The sequence below is a fragment of the Neodiprion pinetum genome, chromosome 6, assembly GCF_021155775.2.
Source record: "Neodiprion pinetum isolate iyNeoPine1 chromosome 6, iyNeoPine1.2, whole genome shotgun sequence".
NCBI classification, from domain to species: Eukaryota; Metazoa; Arthropoda; class Insecta; order Hymenoptera; family Diprionidae; genus Neodiprion; species Neodiprion pinetum.
The window spans coordinates 19,517,320-19,535,902 of NC_060237.1; the positions used below are offsets into that span (position 1 = coordinate 19,517,320).

Consider the following 18,583-nt stretch of genomic DNA (forward strand, 5'->3'; position numbering starts at 1 on the left):
AAATGTCTAGGAAAGAAAAAACAATTTCAAAAATTTTTTTTAGATTTTCAGAAAAGGTCCTTTTCGAAATCACTTTAAATGTTTATGAATAATTAAACAATTGAATAATACATTTGAATAAATTCAGGGCACTGTTTCAGAGTTGGGACAATTACTGGAAAAAAGTTTTAACAAAATCACAAAATGCGAGGGTCAAACGTTGGGTCAGATTCGCATGGAATTCCCCACATACGCATTGTCCTGAAACATCAACAAGTCTAATTTTTATTAATGTGAATCGAGAACTGCGAGTCGGAATACCTGAAAATTAAATGACAATGAATTGGCGGATTTCGGTAATATTTTTTAGACTTCGAAGCAATGTACAAACGAAATTTTGTACGCGTCGTTGATGACACAGGTAACCGAATGAGGTGAAAGGATAAAGTACATATCACATATATACGTATGTATGCATGGTTGAACGAGATGGAAAAAAGATCGCTGGTTATGTTGTGGGCGCGCTATTATCGCTCAGCCTTTAAGTTTGGTATCGAAAACGATTTTTTTTTTCTTTTTGTTTTTTCTCTCCTTCTACCCTGTAGGCGGGCAAAGGTTGTTTTCGATCAGAGTGCCGACTCGGTAACATAACTTGACGTGTATTAGGTGCCTGCGAGCTGAAAGTTTACACAAAAATTGCCACTCAGGTCTCGAATTCTTTGGCGTGGGAGGCACTTGTGCGTGCGAATAGCATTCCAGGAACCTACTTGATACTTTTGACGAACGCGTGTCGTGAAAACGATCCGGCACTTGTTCGCGATTTATCGCTGTTATCACTGGTGAAAAGAAAGCGGGGGAAAAAAAAAGAACAAGCAAAAAAGTAATAATAAAATAGGAAAAAAACAGATACTGCACCGGCTTAAAACCATCTATTGGATAAACAAATACGTTTGCGGAATTTCAATTTCTGACGAATATAATTCTGTGGTTTAATGGTGACGCGTACGTGTGTTTGGGAGGTGAATACGTACTTCGCGATAAGTCATCGGTTGCGAGAAAAGATTCGAGGGGGGAGAAAGAAAACGACGACAAGAAAAAAAAAAGACAAGAGAAAAAGTTTTTACCAATTTCGCAAGGATCAGACATTTTTCTCTTGTACAGAAAAAAAAAAAAAAACAGATTCTTTCTATTACATTCCGTATAATAACATAAAAATAATCGGCTACATTTTTTTAAAATTATTTATTTAGAAATTCATTTTTCAATTACGTTTTTTTTTTTTATTTCTTCCCCTTCTTCATTTAAACATTATACAACAGCACTGCAATTCGAGGTTCAACTCTCACAGGTTGCGAATTAATTCATCAAACTCTTGATCTCAAGACTTTTCTGTTACATGTGCGAAAGTTATAAGATCGATGTAAAGGTTTAACAACAATATAATAAAATATAACAAGACTTGAGGGTTTTTTTTTTTATCGACAAAAATGAAAAACAAATTCCTCCCTATAAAATTGAATGGCAAAAAGGAGGAACAAAAATTTAAAAATTGAACCGATCCGCTGCGCGGAAAATTTAACCCGTACAATTTTTACCGCAGGGCTGTGATGGAGCGATATGCACATACCTTAGACACGAACCCGGAGTCTGGATAAAGTCCGTTTATTTTAACGCAGCACGCGTTCGCCTTCGCTCCGGCGATATTCGCGTTTCTCTTTTTTTTTAAACGTCTATCTGTATTTCACACTGTCGACATCGCTCCAACAAAACCCACGTGGCCAAAAGGTAGATTTGCGAATTTCTGGAATAACGAGGCAGCCTCTCCTTCAGGCGTCAAGATTCATGCCTTGCGGTCCATCTTACGATGCAGGCTCAACTATTCGCATTCCCTGAATTTTCCCGCGATACTTTAGCACTGGCTACAGTGATTCAAGGGTTGGGGTTTAAGTTCCGAATTTGAAAAGTTGCAAATTTTTTCGCGGCGAAACTTGAAGTAAAGAGATCAAACTTTGACGAAACATCAAAGTTTCCAATGGTCTGAAATCCGACAAGTCAAAATTCCGAAAGTGCGAAAATGTAAAGATTGAAAAATTTCAAGCATCGAAATTCTGAATGATCGAAGGTTTTCAGTTGTGCGAATTTCTAGCTCGGTAAAATTTCACTAATTTTCTTTGTCTTGTATTTTCGATATTTTTGTATTCGAAGTCCTGGTCATTCCGATTTTCGGTTTTTCTGACGTTTTACCGAAAGTTGATTTTTCGAAATTTTGCTCAGTCGGAACTTGAATTTTTGGTACTTTGAGCCATCGTGTTTCTGGCCATTCGAAGTTTTGTTGTTACGTAAAAGTTTGATTTCTTCACTCCAAGTTTCGCCAGCAAATAATTCGGAATTAAGACGGTTTCGAAACTTTTCAAATTCGGAACTGAATATAATAAATATTATATATTTATTACGGATAAACTTCAACCGTAATGCAGATTTTTCACACGAGTACAATCAGTTCGCAAATATTGATAGAATCACGTAACTTCGATCCGTTTTTCGGAATCCTTGTTACATATTTTAACCAAATATGGTGATTATTATTTTTAGAATTTGACAGCAAAATCTCATTTTACTCAACAAAAAAGTATTCCGTACAATAATGTTTATGTTTGATCAGACAAGGGTGAATTTGTTTCAATTATGAAAACATTTCAAGCCGTATTTGGTGAATTCGATAATTTTTTTTTTTTTTGATGGAATCAGAAACATACGTATCGCAATTTTTAATTCTCGTCCCGTCATTTTATACAAGGCTCGAGTGAAGTAATCCTTCGGTATTATAGGTCTGAAATATAAAAAACCCCTGAAATAATTACATTACGCTTGTCTCTCTACAAACCGCAATTTTATAACATCGATTTTCTGTTAATTTGAGCAAATAATGTCGGTATTTTAGGATTTTCCGATTGGTGGAGAGGCTTGATAAATGCCGTTGTATTCCACGTAACTTACCTACGTAGTTACGCATTGGTATTATGTATACGCATGAAACACTAACAACGATAAATAATTCGCGTATTACGTACGGTGAAACGATTTCGGACGTTCACGCTTTCCGTTTCGAGTTTTGCATACAACCCACCTGATCATTCCGGATCAGATTCATGTTCAACCATCGTAGACCGATCGACGTTGAATTTGAAGCGCGTGTTTTTTATTTTTTTGGTCTCAAATAAAATTATTGGCAAACATAATACTTGCAAAGAAGTCGGTAAAAAATTAAATTTTATGGAGTAAAACGAATTTTTTAAGCATTTTCATTGATTCCTTTGCAATAATATTATGTTCATAATTTATCCAGCTGTCGTAATTCATATTTCGAGAATCTATCTGTATTTTTCAAGAGAAAAAAAAAACCCAAAACAAACGCAGTTTTACAGTCGAGGATAAACGATGTCGGGAATAACGATAATTTTCTATCACGAGCTTACGGGATACCCCATAAGTGTACACCAAATAACGAACGATTCCAAATCACGAATCACTTAATGACCAGAAATTTTTATTCACTTTCGTTAGCTTCGAATTCAAATCGGAATTGGTCAAAATAATTGTCACCATTTGCATCAAATTTTCGAAAGCTCTTCCTTACGTACGATCGCAATACATGACACACCTTCCAAATCATATAATTTCGAATCCCATCACGTGTGCAATTCGAACAATAGTTTCTACAAATCAAAATAAACCACCAAGAGGTACGTTTCATTCCGGTCGCATCCTGCACGACATATATTTTTCCTTGAATCGTTTCAATTTCAGCCGTTCCACGAGTCGATGCAGCAGCTATATTGCGTTATTATAGAGTTACCTCGATACGTGACTTTATTCCGGAAAAGCGTTTATATCCACCTGCATTATTTCAATCTCAGCGATTGGATAAAAACTTTTAGAGAGAAAACAAACGCGGATATACACCTGAAAGAAAATACCGGAATGAGGGCTCAGAGGAAAATATCTGGAGAAAAAATGTTAAAAAATACAACGTTTTCCGAGATTGTATGCGCAAAGCTTTGCTAACTCTGTCGATACGATAGGATTACGTATTATTGCACGTTATTCTACCAATGGTATATACATATACGTATAAGCAATGGATTTCTTAACGATATTATAGTATATACGACCAAGTAAGAATTAATTTTGAGGCCATAACGCGGAATCGAGTAAACTTTGATATTCTCGTAAACCATGCATATGTTTGACTGTATGTATATATATATATATATATACGGGTAAATATTGGGTAAAAATACCTCAAACAATATACGATTCCACAACAAATTTTCACGTTTCTCGGCACCGCCGGTCTTTAAATACGCAATTCGCATCGCATGTATAACAGAGAAATCTGAAGAATTTATTAATTATGAAAACGTTGAGGGATGAAGAATATCAGGTGATTTTTATTGGATTTATTAATGACCAGACGGAGACTCTAATTCATTGCAATCAGAGGAAACGGTGACACAATAACGTGATTCCTGTAAAATAACCAATAATCGATCTTTTATAATTAAATTTCATGGGTTTCGAGTTTCTTTTGTTACACATAGCATAAAGGGGGACATTTTTTTAAAAATAAAATTCAACTCAGCTGTAGTAATTTGCTAATTTTGAATAATCAAGGTGACAATATTTTATGTTCGTTTCAACGAATTTATCAGATTATAAAACTTATATTTACGTCGGTCAAAGAATATCGTTCATTTAAATTACAGGCGAAAAAGTGAAGCGATCTTACACTAATTATTATTTTACCGGTCTAACAAAAGATCCAAAAATGTTCCAAGAGTTGTACGTGCGGCAAAAAAATCCTACCAAAACTTGACGCATTGATTTTGTCGTAACGTGCAACGAATATTTCTCTCGATTTCGCGACTCGACGCGTTCGATGAAACGAAATGGCGTTGCGGTAGAACCATAGAAATTACACATGCATTGTATATCACCTGAAGCTGCTGTAGCGCGGCATTCTCGTTACGAAATCAAGTGCACGCATGCATTACGCGAACGCTGTATGCATAAAGGTGCAATTACGTACATATCGCTGAACAACGCCAACGAGGTTAACAAGAGCCAGGCATGTCAACGTTCTATGCCCATAAATATTTTTGCATTCTTTCTCTTTGTCGTGCAAGCATCGTATTGAAGTTAGAAACGTCATCGCAACGATCCATGCTGAGGAAAAACGGTTATTTCGGGATTTTGGAATTTCCTGAAATTCGGTCAACCGTGATAAAACGAAATCTTAGTCAGTTCTTTCAAAATCGTTGTAAAATTAAGAAAATAAGAACATTGTCCCCAACGTTTCGTTACGATAACGTTAATAACTTGAATCTCGAGTATAAACTTCGCTTCATGCGATCGAGTGTATTGACGGACTTGAAGAAGTGAAAACTAAAAGGCATAGATCATTCGACTGCCGAATGAAAATTCTATCGTTACATTAATCCGTATACTGTATGTAGAAAATTTACGAATTTCATTTTCAGAAAATTTGCAATTTTTTCATTTATTTCGACACGTGCTGTACGTACACAAGTAATAGTCCTGACGGATAATAAAGGCATTAAGCATAGGCAAGCCGAGTAACGTAGAGGAGCGAAAAACAAGATCGAAACAAAAAGAAAAAAAAAACGGGACGGCGAAAAGATGCGTGAGAACGTGAAAAAAAATATATGTAGAAAACAAGGGATATTTTTTCATAGATGACATATATATATATACATACGTGTGGTATAGGTGCATGACATCGAAACGTATTTATGCATAACATTCTACAGGCACATTATACATACAATATGTATATACGCATGAATTACATACGCGCGAAAAATACCGCGCGACTAACCGTTTTCATTTTCACTCTAGGTAACTTTTTCACATACGCATATATACATATATAAGTAACCTCACATCCTGATTTTTTTATACATATGTATAAAATACTTTTGCTTTGTCTTTTCTCGTCGTGATTTTTGTTACTAGCAGATACGTATCGAATCTTGTTTTCGTTTTGTTTTTTTTTTTTTTTTCGCTTCGTTTCGCTATGTTTTCCTTTCTACATACAACACGTGTAATATATTGTATTATATGGATGCGCGTACCGAAGGAGCAAAGGAAACGCAACCATTGCGTAATTGTACCTCACCACTCACAAAACCTATTTTTGACCAGAAAAAATAAACTTTTTCTTCGCTTGAGAGTAAATGTTTAAAAAAATTTTCCCGAGCGTATCACTGGTCAAACAAATACACCGGAGAGATACAGGATGAGATCTTATTGGTCTGACGCACGTGTGAAAGTATACGCGTGTGTGTGTTAATTCCGAAAAACTATTTCTCGTCGTATAAATTTTTTTATTTTTTTTGGTTTTTTGTTTTTCCTTCCTCAATAATCATTTCTCTCTCTCTCCCTCTCTCTCGCTCTCTTTTCACTCAATTTGTTTCTCTTCTTCGATCCTCGATTTCTCCTCGATCAAACGATACTCTCGTTTTATTTCAGACTCCCGTTGTACATATTCAACCGCCTACACGCGGACAGGGATTCACAGGTGTGATGTAAAGTCTGTGAGAAACCCACCGCGGGCGGCGGGCGTCTTGTATGAAAGGGAAAAAAAAGAATAGGCGGTAAAAGAAGAAGGAGAAAAAAATAAAAAGGAAAAGAAACGGAACAAGCAGAAGGTAAACAAGAAAAAGAAAGCTCTTGTAACCAGATCCGAGACCCTTGTCACCCTTGTAAAACGGGGGATCGGGCGTATCAATCGGGAGAACCTTTTGCGAGTGTTATATATGTATAAACAATTCCGTACACTATTCTCGACGTGTATCGAAAGTGGACGGAGAGGCGTTCCCGAAAGAAAACCTTGATAAGCAAATACACCGACGTGGTGTGTAAACGCGTAAAGGATGTGCGTCAAAACTCGCGACGCTGCGTGTATATGGATCGGAGCTTTTTTTTTAATAAAAAAAATAAAAAAATAAAAATAAAAATAAAAAACATACGGTCACGTGACGCCGCGCTGTCATCGGGTGCTTGCATAAAGAGCTCTGGGAGCTGCATCGGGCACCTCGTTAGAGAAGCTTCTTGAAAAAATTCTTTTCGAAATTGGGGGCAAGGAAAAAAAAAATCATAAAAATTCATCGAGAGAGGCGCGCGCCTGTGCAAAGCTCGGATCACCGAAAAACCAAATATAGACGCTGCTCTGTGTGCCGGTATGTTATAGGTATCTAAGATCAGTGGCAATAACCGCAAGCTTCCGTTTGAGATTAAGAGGGAAGAGAAGAAAAAGATGGGAAAAGGGTAAAAGTGAAAATGGGGAAACAAGGGGGGCGAGAAGCGGAAAGTCGCTTTGAATTACCTTGGATTTCTCTGTATATTTTGTCAATCACCAGTAACGGCTGCAGCAACACATTTTTGAACGCCTCCCGCGAATTTGAATGTTCAAACTTGAGAACCGTATTTTTAACGCTAAACATTCGTACTGTTGCAAGTCCGATTCTTCGTCATCTCCTCCGGTGTTATAACTCTTGTTATAATTTTATATCCGCTGCTCCTCGCCGCGGTTTCACTGCTTCTCGATTACCGCAATTAGGGCGAAATTATTCCGCGTTGCACAATTCTCGTGAATTCTCGCTAATCCGGTTTATTTTCGTGGATTTATGCAGGGATAGGCGTAACGCGAACGCTCTGTCAAAACATCAAAACAGTCGGACAGATTCGCGGAGCTTGCGGAGAGCTTGCGGAAACTCCAGTGGCAAGCCCGAAATACGTGTATCCGGGTTATTTCACAAGCTGATTGATAAACATTCGACCCGGAGAAGTTAATTTTCTAACAACGGTAGCCGGCAATGACTTGGTTTAGTTTTTCTACGGATCGCCGGTAACGTTTTTTTCGAAATGATAAATTTTATCACCCGGTTCCCTGCCACGCGGTGTAATGTAAATCCTCCTTTTTATCCGCTTTCGCATCGTCCACGTTTAAGTACATCGTTGGATAATATACGGAAGAAAAACATGTCTGTAAAAGAAATTATCATTTATACAGTTGCAAAAACGGCGAATGTATAATTAATCGCGTTTTAATCTGACAATACTGCGAAAATTAATTAGACAGATTCTTCTTTTGCAGGTGGTTTAAATGAGTCAATCAAAGCTTGTATACGGACAAGCGAATGAACAAATTAAATCACAATCGGGTCTGAATGATTACTGCGAACTGAATTAAATTTCGTTTTTTTTTTTTTTTCTTTTTTTTTATTTCTCTCTCTGAAAATACGCGAGTGTAAACGAAATGGAAAACCGATTTTATCTCAACTTATTTCTGCCGATTTTTTGTATCAGCGTCGTGTTCGAAAGCGTTGAGAACTTTACTTTACAAGCGCACGTGATTTGGCAAGATATTCGGGGAGAATCACTGTCACCGATCTCGTTTCGTCAAGCTCTCAGAGCCAACTGATACTCGCGTCGAGTTCGCGGAGTTTCAGAGATGCGCTTCGAGCAGCCGAGAAACTGAGAAAGAGATCCGCGCATGCGTGTGTATTTGTGTTATAAGTATATAGGTGTTGTATGTATACACGTGTATATGCCTAGCCAAGGTATACGGAAGGCAAGGAAGATCGGAAGAAGGGTTGGTGGTTAAAGCTGCGGGGAAAAAGCGCAGGAAATGAATCTACGAAAAACAATTTACTCCCGCAGAAAACTTCCGACAGAGTACATAAATTTTTCCCCGAGGAATTGGAGATGAGAAAAAAAAAATTGAGAAGGGATGAAAACAAAATGCGGTAAATAGGAAAATCGATTAATTAACCCGATGATAAACGAATTTAGAACGAAAACGAAAAACATTTCGTTGAAATTTTAGAATTTTAATTTATTTACGCTAAATCTTGTTAGGCTAGAAACATGATCGAATTGTTCGGACAAAAGTTGGGATCGGAAAATTTTCAGGAGAAAAAATCTGAGGATTTATAAAAAGATAAATTTCAACTGGATGTCCGAACTTTATTGCAATTTTTTGCAACGCACCTTTTCAACCCTTTTTAAAACCCCAAGCGCATCTTGTTCGTTCAATTTCAACGAATCCCGGCTAGATTTTCTTCGTAAATGAGTTATTTCCGAATAAACAAACCGTTCGAAATAGATTTCTCATAAAAAAAATAATCTATTTTTAAATAGAATATGAGTTTTCTGTTAACAGCCTACAATGTTATCGTGTATGAAAACTTTTCTTCGTCGGGAAGAAAATGAACTATGATTAATTGAAATTAAACAAACGATTGGTACTTTATAAACACGTGCAATTTTTTCCTGCATTAACTGGGCTTGCCTCGTTGTCGGTTAAAAATTGTTATCGTTAAACGGCCGATGGTTCCTTCGATAAAATTCGGGCACGGATAATTTTTCAATTCTTAAATTGACTCCCGATGCATCCTTAAGAAAGATTTTCACAATCTGTGAATCATTGTTTCATTCGGTGCGGACAAAGAGGTTCATAAAATTTATTGCCCCGTTTGTTTGTCGTGAAAGAGAGACTAACCTTGTAGTTTTTTTCACGGGTGTGACTCGTAGGCAATAGCGGTAAAAGCGAGCCTAGCCGGTTTGATATCCCCCGTCTTAATTTTATTATTTTCCACGAGCATTAACAACAGCTCGCACAAACATCCGTGCAGCTTCATTTCTGCAAGTTTAAATAAACGATTCGTAGTATCGGTGCCAGATATTCTTGTTGTTTGTCGCCGCTTTTTTCACCCCTCATTCTTCCTCATTTTAATTTAATTTCAACGAAGCGACGCTGATTTTTGCGCCAACTGACAGACGCGCGCGTCAGAATCACCCGGATACCGTACGTGATAAATATATGGGAGTAAACTTTAGATGTAGGCGAAAAAAATTTGAAATTCATAGCGAGTGTCTGTGAGCCGAAAAAATCAGGCGCATGAAAATATAACCCTAAAAGAAATCCGCCCTCCGCACGACCTTTGACGAATTAATTACAGAGTCAGACGCGACGTCCGATTCTGAGCTTGCGGAAATTACATATTATTATTATTAGTTACTCGTCTGTCGGAAAGGCGTAGAAATTTTGCCATGCAAATTTCTTCAACTCCGTAGAATATATGATTGGAGACATCTGCGAATCCGTCGTATTCTGAAAAGGGAAATTCTTTGACAAATATTCAGTACAATCGTCGGTTGCTTCGGTTTCGCAGAGTAAAAATTACAGCCGGAAATGCCTTCGTGAAGATGTGAAAATATTGGAAAAATCATCTGACGGAATCCCGATGAAGAATTTTCACAAATTCGTAGAAAGTTATAGGTGACAAAAATCACCCGAACAACCGTGTTTGTTTTTTTTTTTAATATTGAAAATTTCGTCGAAGACTTGTTTTGTTCGCTCAGAAAAAATCTCTGTCTTATTATTTCCTTTTTATCAATGAGGCGTCCGAGAAAAAAAGTCAAAAATATGACGGGATTTCAGGTTGAAACCCTTGATAAGTTCTGCTCGGATTGATGATCCAGCGTCTCTGTTGTACCGGAAATATTTCTGTTAAAGCTCAGTTTAACGGGTTTTCACAGGTGGTTCAAAACACGGATCTGAGTACGGGCAGCAGGAATCTAAATCTTTCAGGAATCAATCTCTCTGACAGCCTTGCGAACAACTGTTGGCACTGACGATCTGTTGCAACAGCAAAGCACCGGCTGCAAGCTGAGCTTGTCTGTAATCCGCCAATTTGACGCCTGCACAGCAAACACTCGGAAATTTTTTTCTCCCATAGTATGGAAATAATCTCTGTCGGACCAACATTGTGATGAAATTTGTTGACTTTTACGAAAACAAGTTCTTTAAAAACATATTAAAACAGTACCGTGGATTCGGCGTTGTAGGTTTGCTTTTTTTTTTTTTTTAAGTTATTTTTAGGATGCAGCTTCTATAGAATTCGTCTGTGGGGAATTCGATTCATCCGGCACTCATTGATCTCGATCGCCGTATAACCGGAATAATATTGTTCCTCGTGACTCGTGAACTTGAGAATGTGTCAGGCCTTGAAAAACACATGGCAAAAGGAAAACATGAGAAGATTAAAGTTTGAATAATGAAACCGAAGTTTTGATAGTACTTCACAGAAATACGGAAATAAATTCCAGCCCGCTAAGTCAAAGGAAGTAAGTTCAATTATTTATAACTTCATAAAGATTATTCAATTATCTTTCCGTATTTTTAATGTCAAAGTCGTACTGTTTAACCAACTTTAACGACTTGACCAAATTTGCTGATTTCGTTTAGTCAAACGATTCTTCGTAAATCAGAAGAAGAAAAAAAATTTCAATCGGGTTATTACTTCGTTTAATTAGGCAAAAGATTATTAATTATACCTTCTAGCGATTTTGCATAAAAAATTTTAGTAGATCAACTGAAATGGTAAGAAAAAATGTATCTCCCTTTACTGCGTATTTGTGGTGAATTAATTCACCGACAATACGAGCGACGAATTTTTACATGACATTCGTGAATTCAGAACTATTTTACATATTATTAAAATAGTAATACGTGCTAAAAAAAAAAAAGTTCGATACGAATGATTTTAGCATTCAGCAGATTTCGAATCTCTGAATCTTCATTATTTTTTCATTCAGTCACCGTTTCAATATATTCAATATCGCGAACAAACAATTACGAGTTTTCAACGCTTGCTTACATCCGCGCGAAATTTCATTTCCTCTTAACGCTTCACTGCAATGAATATTTCAGATAAGTAATATTTTTGTTAAAAATCGAAAAACAATTTTTCTTCACCTTCTTTGTAAAATTACGAGTCCATCGTGTGCCACTGGAGTCACGTGACTTGCGGAAACAAGCTTCGCGGTGTTTTTTCATTCACCGCGGAGCTTTGTGCGCCTGCCGGCGAGCAACCGGAATGTCAAAACGTTGTACAAAAAGTTCTAAAATTAGGCGCACGCGTGTCTGCGAGAGCTTTCCGAAGCGTTTTAATGGTACGTAAACAAGCGATTGGTGAGTGAGTATTTGCGTTAAAGAAAGCGTCGATGAGTATCTAATTAGGAAACAAATATCATTGACAGGTTGTTGCGCAATGCGTCAAACTTTATTGCAGCTTTGCTGATCGATTTCAATACCTATTTACTTATACGATTTTTATCTCGCCGGTTTTACGCACGCCTCATAACGTATACTATACGTTTTTAACGTTTCGGACTGGGATAAAGTGATATCAAAGTTACAACCGTGAAATGCGAGCGAATTCGAAGCGTAGGCGTTATTCGCAATCACCTTTAAATTTTTTACACAACACTCTGTAGTAATTTTTTTGTTATTGTTTACCGTTTCTTTTTTCTTTCTTTTCTACTTCTTACGAGTCCGTAATTTTTACAAGAAAATTCAGATTCGTGCTGATTATAAATATTGCGGTGACGTTTTTTTGTTTTCTGTTTGTTATCGAGAAACCAAGTGACGAGTTGTCATTTTTTACCGAAAATTTCTGCACTTCGTTGAAATCTGTTTTCACGTCCTTCTTGGAAACTAAATAAAATCTACGTAATTTTGTTAATTTTCTTTTCCTTTTTTTTGTTGGTGGTGATTCTTTTCCGAATTCTCTGTGATTCCGCGTATAATTTTTGTTCAAACTGTTTTTGAAGAATCATTTTATATCGATTTTCTCGTTTCCCATTTTTATTTCTGCAACTGGTATCGTGTCCAAAACCTATACAATCAAATTAAAGTCCACTCAAACAGAAATTGTTTTTCTGTGACATTTTTCCGTGAAAAAAAATCCTCAAAAAGAGTTATCCTATAATTTGGATGCAAGGAAAACAAGCTTTTCATTAAATATCGTTCATTTACTTGTACGAAATAATTATCGATACAGCTAAATTACTTGAACCAATGTTACATGTAAGTTATTCTGCACGTGAAAAACAAAAAAGGAAATTAAGATATTACGGGCTTAAGAAATTACAATTTTGCACCATTTTCAAAGAAACCTTTGTGAAAAAAAAAAATGATACAATTCAAGTCAAGACGATTCAAAGATGTACCGTCATGTTTTTTTTTTTTTTTTTTAATATCCGTGCAGCTTTATCAGCGAATAATATGTATACATATAAAATTGAAAAAATTTGCAAACGTCAGCTAACCGAAAAATTGCTGTCAGGCAAGTTGAAATACTATAATTATGTTTATTTTTAGACACGGTTTAGAAAAAAGAAACACTCGTATGTAATTGTTTGTGACAAGATCTCATTCCGTCAGAAGTTACCGGTGTTTGCGAAACCGTATACATACATATATATATATGTCTGAAATTTTTTGGTATAACAGATATTAATGGGCTAATTTCGAACGTCAGCCGTTCCTCGAGCTCGAAGCAATCCGAGTAACTGTCAAGGCGCAAGTTGAGCGGAGGAAATTGATGGCTTCATTGCAGGTTACACGTATACCAACCCGCAATTCCGAAAGCCATCGACTCGAAGTCCCCCGAACTTTCAGGATCTCCGGTTCAGCCGCATAGCGTTCAAGTTTCGCGTCTCGAATTGGCGGATTTTAGTCCACGGATCCCCAAATCTTACACATCGCAACCTGAAAGAATTTAAAAGCTTTCCGATGTTGGCAATGAATATTAAACTGGATTAAAATTTCGTGAAATTTCGCTACTTCCGATCGTCATTTATTCATTGTCAAGCATTTCATCAGAGTCGAAGTAAATTGAAAAATTCGACGCGTATTTCGACGCGAGGATCAAGAATTTCGAAATAAGAAATCAGCTTCGCTTCGCGGACTTGTTTGATGATTTACAAATTTCTCCGCGGAATCTTCGCGCGGGCGAAAGCATCGATGATCACCGAAGCAGACTATCCAAAGTTGCTTGTGAGAATTAACCGAGTAACCGCGATATGTTTTTCATTGCTAAAAGAAGCTGGAGGATAATTAATTATCGTATTCATCGATCGGAAGCGCGGTAAGCTCGAATAAACAGGACCTCGAATACCCTGCAATTTTTCACCGTTAAATTTTTTCCACCCTTACTTACATATCCACCCTATTTTTCATGCAAAAGCAGCTCTCCGTGAGCGCGGCATGGATATACGTATGAAGGGAGGTAGGGATGAAAACGGGGAAAACAAATTTTGCTCAAAGGCTGGCCAGCGTGTACGTGAACAAGACGAGGATACGAATCCGATTCTTTTCCAAACAGCTTGATGTCCAAGTCGATCGTTGAAGAAGAACCGGCATCGAGCGTAAATCCCGACATCGCTATTACCGGAGCTAAATAAAAGTGCAGCTTTTTTTTTACGTATTTCAGCGTCCTTCCTGAATTTTTATCGTGAAAAGGGAAAACGGGAACGGAAATTTCGACACGGGGAAAATCCATCGCGATTCCATCACATCTGTCGCGGCTTGACTCTCGATTCCTTTTCATTAGTTGGAATCGTTATGTGACCAAGGAGTCTGATCAGGTTTCTCATTTTCATAAAATGCGAATTAATGCACCGCGAATTAATAATCGAGAGTCGGGTGAAGAGAAAAACGTGTTCGAAAAATACGAAGCAGTGTTATTTGGAACAATAATTTCGAACACGAATCAGACAACACATCCGTAATTCCGTACTATGTATAAATAGAAATGTACATGAGCAATTTCGAATAACACAAGCTAAGACATCGACGATTTGAGAAGCAAGGAAATAAACGATTAAACTCTGGTGTTTTTAATCCGATTCGAATGTACTTTCCAACCATCTATTTTTAACCACTATTGACATGACTATAATTTGGAAAAAAAATTGCAATCGGTCTCTGGAGAGCTTTATGGTGAAAAAATTATCCCAAAAACGTTAGAATTGTATAAAAAATAACAGAGTACAGGCATGTTGAACATTCTTATCGTAAAAACTTTTCCGAATTTGTCGATATCTTAGATTGAGTTATTCGAATTTTCGCAAATTCATTACTGTCATATAGATAGGAATATCGGTTCATCGAATTCGCTATCGTTGACACTAATGACAGTAAACTGCAGATTTTTGAAACGTTTTTTTTTTTTCTTCACCGTTTATTCCGACATTACGGGGCCCCCTCATCCTTAATTGCTTTTAACATCTGTGAAATTTGATAAATATATTACGAAGCGATAAGAACTTTACCTCAGCCACGGTATTGAATTTAAAGTTGCAAGAAAAAAGTCACTGTAAATTCCATAGCCAACGGATACTGTAAGTGTGCAATTTCCTTTTAAGAATATTTCAAAATTATTATAGTCGGTCGTCGTTTCTTCAGATTTCGCAAAAGATGAATATATCCTGTAATACTTTAGAATACTTTCTTCCTGGAGAAATTATTATACATTTGATTAATATGATATAATTACACCGTCATGAGTAACAACAGGATGGAAGAAGTTATTGCCAAGAGCAAAATACATTCGTTCTCGGTTTCTAAAGCGTGACGAAATTTCGCAGAGGAAAATTTAATGTATATATATATACAACAATCACTTTGCGGAATAAGATTTCCTCATAGACAGTGGTAATTTGAATGAAAAAATCTTTCTTCACTGTTTCGACGAGTTTCTTTCTTTTACCAGAATCATTTCATTACAATGAAAATAATATCTTAAACCAGGAAACATTTCTTGAAACAGTAGCAAAATCATTGTTGGTTACACAATAATTATAAGCACCATAGAATTTTCACGCTACTGTAAAAGGTTGCATTAATCTTATATGATTAGAAAATGATTACGACGTGACAGCAATATCGGGATTTTTCCTCCATTTTTCAAAGTTGACGCTGCCCGTAATTTCGAATTATGAATATCGTACAGTATACATATTACACATACACAGAGTGTAAAGTCCGCACAACGATATTACTGCTCAGTAATTAATCTCGTATCATTTGCACAAGTCACACAACGACCATACATAATGACTCCTCAAAATTCAGGAAAAAAAAAATAATGACTCACGTAATATACACAACATCTTGGAAGGGTAGACCTTTGACTCACAGATGCTAATGTAATCACGGCTAGGCATTCGAGACCGTTTGTATAATTAACGACAGTCATCAAGGCACCGCTATGACATGCGTAATTACCGAACGGATGACACGAGAATCCAGCTTGACGAGATTTCACTGAAAATGTGAAAAATCCCCATCTGACAATGCTTGATTTGAAAAAAGGATCTAGTCATAGAAGCGATTTGTAACCGGACACTTAGAGTCAGGCGAAAAGATGAAACTGATTATTAGTCGAAGCGATATTTTCTTACGAGACACAGAGGAATTTTATTACGCCAACGATTTTCCCGCCGTAACGGTCATTCCATAATTCCCATCAAGGAATGAATCCATTGTATACAGTGTTTGCAATCCGTTATCGAACGTGAGCTGTATAAGCGAGTACCGCAGTCGAGACAGCGAGCGCAGTAAAGTTACTTCCGTTCGTAAACAGTAAAGTAACGAGTATCTAGAAATATAACCACCCCAGCTTACCGCAGCAAAAGGAAGAAGCTAAAAGAGAAAATTAAATACACGAGACAAAGAGAAAGGAAATTGGAAAGAGAGTTAAAAAAAAAAAACCATAAGAAAGAACCAAAGGAAAATTATACAAGACAGAGAAATATTAACACGTGACGCATATGCAACGGTGGGGAATTGACGTAGGTATACACACGTGCAGATGGAGGGAAATCTTTCTAATCATACATTCGTTCTGGGACCCTTGCGGGCTTGAAGAAATATACAAATGTGCATATGGCCGCACCCGAGGGACTCGAACAATTAGATCCAGCCGTGCTCTGGAGCGATGCGCAAACAGGAAAAGCCGGCTCAAAACCTGCAGAGAAGACGAAAGTATGAAGGGGAAGGAGCGAAAGCAAAAGGAAGAGTAAGAATAATGGATAAACGCGATGCGTCTTCCTCCCCCGAAGATCGAGCAAACGCGTCACTCCTTTATACCAAAAATATATACCGAAATAGATTCAACGTTGCCAGTATGTAACTGTTTTGGTCACCTTGATACGTGTTTGTACCTACCAGTTGTGGCCATATTCATAACATGTAACCTGAGACCGTGGCCACAAATGTTACAGAGATGGTTTGACATTTTATCCATAGAAAATAAGCTTCGAACGACAAAGCGTATTAATTGTAGGTATTAAGACCGTATGGCTGAAACTTGCCGAAAATGATCATGAATCGAGTAATTGAAGAGACCGAAAGACAAGTTGATGAATAAAGAATTTTACCAAGGTGGAGAACACGAATGGTACAGTGAACGAAAATGGTGCATCTACCCTGATTACAATTCACACCACATTTTTGTACATCCATACGAATGTGGTACCAAAGAATGCGGTTAGATTCTACAGAAATCCGTTCTACAGAAATTTTTTTTTACAGAAAGGAATCCGAGATTCGTATAAAAAATAATACTACATGAATTATTCTACAAAACATTTCTCTACGGAATATTTTATCTACAAAATATTGTTCCACGGAAAAATTGTTCTACAGAATATTTTTCTACGTGAATTTTTGTACGCATTATTTTTCTACAGATTGTGTTTGACAAAACACACATTCAGAGCAATTACCGGGTCGTCAAAATCACACAAAATCAATTTCTGTAGAAAAGTCATGCGGGATTATCTCTGATGCGAATTTCGAATTCCTTTCTGTAGAAAAATATTCTGTAGGAAAATATTTCTGTGGAACATATTCTGCTGAATGTTTGCCGTGTAGAATTGATTTCTGTAGAATCGATCCTCCTCCGAACCAAATCCACAAAACGCATTTCAACCCGTCGACCTGATACTCTCCGGAACATATGACCATGCACCAGGTTGACCCTCAAGCGGCAAGAGAAAAGAAAAGACGAACCATTTATGGAAGTGAAATTTTCGTCTCCGAATGGCCGGTGAAGGTGATCTTTTTTGCAAATGAGAGGTGGCACGTACCTCCGTATTGTCAAATCCATTCGACCCTGGGTGTAGAATCGATAAGGAGAGCGTGAATAATGTTCAGATTCGTATGTGGTACTCGAAAATGTGAAAAGACCGAATGAAAATGGTGGTTACGATGTGCGAAATCCTTCGATATTGACTAATTCTGGTGAGAACGGGTACGACTGATAGTTCAAATCAAGGTTCAAATTATTGGTAACCTTTCAGTTTTTTTCGTTTATCGAATGGCAAATTTTTGCAGTTTTTTAAATACAATTTAAGAATCTAGGTAGTATAATATTAACTACACGCAATATTTACTGTGTCAGGAAAACTTCCTATAACGAGTAAAACTCTGTTTCCTTTCGAGTACATTTTCAGTTTTTATCATAGCATATCAATCGAGGTTAGTTGCTTTAAACGAAAATTCTTCTTTTCGCGAGTGAAAAATAATCCCGAATCAGGCCCCAGTATCGTTATACTGGCACTTATTTCGTAATATCACTTACGAATTTCATACTAAAAAACAAAAGAAGAAGAACAATTCTACAAAAAATGAACCGTGCCTTTTTTCAACGCCTATGTTTCAAAG

The 18,583-nt window shown here is 36.9% G+C and overlaps 1 protein-coding gene across 9 annotated transcripts in view; it reads right to left on the minus strand.

Moving 5' to 3' along the window:
- The window catches only part of LOC124220872 (uncharacterized), an 89,288-nt gene that overhangs the window by 61,376 nt on the left and 9,329 nt on the right, over positions 1–18,583 (minus strand). For 2 of the 9 annotated variants that reach the window (XM_069137467.1, XM_069137466.1), the window contains exon 2: positions 13,487–13,621. The exons of 3 other annotated variants lie outside the window; for them this stretch is intronic. The gene's annotated coding sequence lies outside the window, so the exon portion shown is untranslated. Of the gene's footprint in view, positions 1–7,387; positions 8,461–13,486; positions 13,622–18,583 lie in introns of those variants that run through there. 4 more of the 9 variants (XM_046630257.2, XM_046630258.2, XM_046630259.2 and 1 more) reach the window with 4 other exon arrangements.